Below are 3,466 nucleotides of genomic sequence, written 5' to 3'. Positions count from 1 at the left end.
CAGCATACCCATCCCTCAGCCAAATGCGAGCTACCCAAAATAACTGTGAAATCCCTATTCCTAGGCCATCATACCTTACCTGAGTTGATGGACTTTGCCTTGACCTCTTTGAGGCAAGCCAATCGCTCCTTGTAACGCTCCTAGTTTCCATTTTGGGAATGTGTATACTGGAATTTGTAGATTCAACACCGGAAGGGTATGAAGTCCCTCTCATAAAAAGGAGAACACCAATGCCCCCTGAGCCAGAAGATTTTTTGAAGAAGAATTCATTTTACCCATTACAAACTGCAATGAAGCTAAGGATGAAAGGTAAAGCCTAATGCCCAGCCATCGAACTCCAAGAGGATGGGCCCAGTTGCCAAGAAGCACGGTCCCAAGATTGTCGAGCACCAACCCAGCTCAAGTCACGACCCCAAGGCCGTCAAGAGCCGGTGGTGACCTGATTGTTAAGGCAAACGCAAGTTCAATATGGACATTCAGTACCACTCTTACCTGGACTCCCAGATTGGGGTCCAAAGTGGCATAGAATCCCTGTTACACTCGGGGTATCCATACTTGAAGAGAGAGTTGACGCCATGACTGTTAATCAAGCCAATGACATGCCCAATGGCCCTTTTGGTTAAACCATTAATCAAATTTTGGAGAGGCTTAAGGGAGCGGAGAATGCTAGACCACCTGGGGCATCCTCTGACCAAGGGGGCAGCTCACCCCTTATGCCACCATTTGTGGAAGAGGTGCAAAGACCATCACTTCCTTCAGTGGGCGAAACCCCTCCTCTTCAAGATGGTCAAGCCACCCCATCTCTTAAAGCTACTTCCCCCGCAGCAACCCAGGAAGACATCTAAAACTGATTAATCGAAGCCTCTGAGGTCTGTAAGTCCCGGGGTTGCACAAAATGGCTTCGTATAGAAAGTTGTACCAAGCTGTACCTAGATTTTCCTAAGGCGTTTCCCATTTTTTGATATTTCTTCTAATATTTTACAAAATTTTGGGAATTTTTCCTATTTTCCAATCTTTTTACTCTTGATTTTGCAGGTATTTTGTGAATTTGTTTTTCAGAACTTTTCTAAGTTTTTGAAGGGGTTATTTATAAGTTTAACTAGGGTTAATGTTGAAATTGTTTGACCTAATATCCTAGTTGTTTTAAAGTTAGCTTTAGGGATTTTTTGGTAATTTTTTTGTATATTTTGGATTTTTCTATTTTCTTCCCGGTCAAATAATGTGTACATTGTGTCAGCGGGTTATGCATGGGCCTGTTGGGCCGCATGACGCATGGCTCGACGCACTGCAATGATGCATGGAGTGTCGTGTAGCCCTACATGACGCACGAAGCGTCGCACAGCTCGACACGACGTACAGAGCACCGCTCATCGCGGCGTGACACACAAAGCACCACTTTAATAACACCAATCTGTTTCCAGGGGTAAATTTTGGTGAATTTGGCCTCTAAAACTCTTGAGGCGTATATCTTGTGATTCGTAGGTCCGATTTAGATAGTTCTTGGATTGTTGGAAAGCTCTCAGGGTCTTTTACAACTTGGGATAAGTTCTAGGATAATTCTACTGAATTTAGGATGCATATAGTCTACTAAGATTGTGTGGTCCTTTGGACTTAGAATAGAGGTTTTAGGAATTCCCTTACCCAGAATTTCATGGGGGTGTCTACAAATCACTGTAGTCATAGATTGGAAAAAAAAATAGGTTCCTAATATTAATATTGTGAATCAATTTTTAATTTTATCACGGATCACCCATAATTCGTCATTTTAGTTATTAGCAGATCATCGGATTTGTATTATTTTTTTAGATTTAAAATCATGAATGTAAAGTATAAATGCATTTAAAGTGATTCAATGTGCCCTTCAATTCCTAAATCCATCTCCAAATTAGATTTTTCAAAGGGGACGTGTTTGCACTGACCTCATATAATAAACATTTCAAATTCTAAGTGGCGTTTATTCTGAACGATATGAAAAGCCTTCATTATTTCCTCTTCCTATAAACAGGTGATGGCAAGCAACGAGATTGACCACAACCTTGTTATTAGCATTTTTTTTTTTTTTGAGAGAAAGTTCAAGGATATTATTAATCTAGAACGAGATTACAGAATCTAAAATAACGGCTTCGGAGAGGGTAGAACCTCCTTTGGCCAGGGAATCAGCTAGCCCATAAACCTCCCTATACACATGAACAAAAGAGACAGAAAAGGAGGAAGCAAGATCCAAAATCTGAAATAACAAAGATTTCAACTCCCATGGAAGTTTTTGATCCCCTTTGCACCAATTCACAACATTGAGGGAATCCCCTTCAATAATGTAAGAAGTCCCCAAATTCCTCTCCATAAGGGAACGAAGGTCAAAGAGAAGGGCAAAGATCTCTGCATAATTCGCAGTTCACACCCCAAGTGGCCCTGTATAGGAGAAGATCACATTACCCATCTAATCCCGGAGAGCCCCTCCAAAACCAACAAGACCTAGGTTACCCAATGAGCTACCATCAAAATTGAGCTTATACACCCCCAAAGGTGGGACCATCCATCTGCCTTTAGGCCTACACTTTTGGAAACCCAAATGGAAAAGGTAAAAAGGATTACATCTCACATCCACTTCAGAAATATTCCATCCACAACTCGTAACAAAGAGGTATAGAGATACCTTCAAACATTCTTCAAACATAACCAGATGGAATGCAAGATTTTCTCCAAAACGTTTCTAACTGGCAAAGAGATACCTTCGAACATTCTTCTATTTCTCTCTCTCCAGATCTCCCATTGAAAGACACCTCTAGAGATTTGCCATCCCCTACATTTGAAGGTCAATGAAGTCATGCGACTCAATGAATCTATTAAATAGACGCATTGATTAAGTAATCACTCCCCCAACAAAGCATTCATGTGGCCAACTGGTAAAATTAAAATCCCCCCAATACAAATAGGATAAATAAATTGAGAAATGACTTCAGTCATTTCCTCCATAAAACAAAATTTCTAAGCAGAACTATGTGGACCATAGACATTCATCAGAACCCATTTAAACTTAGCTTCAGGACTCACAAAGCCAACAAGCAATAAAAAATCTTTTTTGACAATACAAAAAGAAAGCAAAATCAAAGGGTCCCAAATCAACCAAATACCACCAGACTAACCCACTGAATCAATGCCCACAAAATCTACTGCTCCATGTCCCGAGACTTCCCTAACCCCAAAAAGAGTAGGGCTTGGAATTTTGGTTTCTTAAAAACTAAGAGCAGTAAATTTATACTTATTAACAAAAAATAGAACATATTTTTTGCGTTTGGGGTCACCCAAACCCTTAGATTATAAGAAAGTAATAACATTAAAGAGATTTGAGATGGGAAGTACCTGAACCATCCTCCCTTGGTCCAAAGTAGACTTGTTCGAGCATCATCGCCTCCTCCATGGTCACATCATCAGAATCATCCTCCGAGGAAGAAGAAGTGGTAGCGAT

The sequence above is a fragment of the Amborella trichopoda genome, chromosome 1 (assembly GCF_054954075.1).
Source record: "Amborella trichopoda isolate Santa Cruz 75 chromosome 1, AtrichopodaSantaCruz75HAP2 v2.0, whole genome shotgun sequence".
In the NCBI taxonomy this organism is placed as follows: Eukaryota; Viridiplantae; Streptophyta; class Magnoliopsida; order Amborellales; family Amborellaceae; genus Amborella; species Amborella trichopoda.
Note: the sequence above shows the minus strand (reverse complement) of the source record.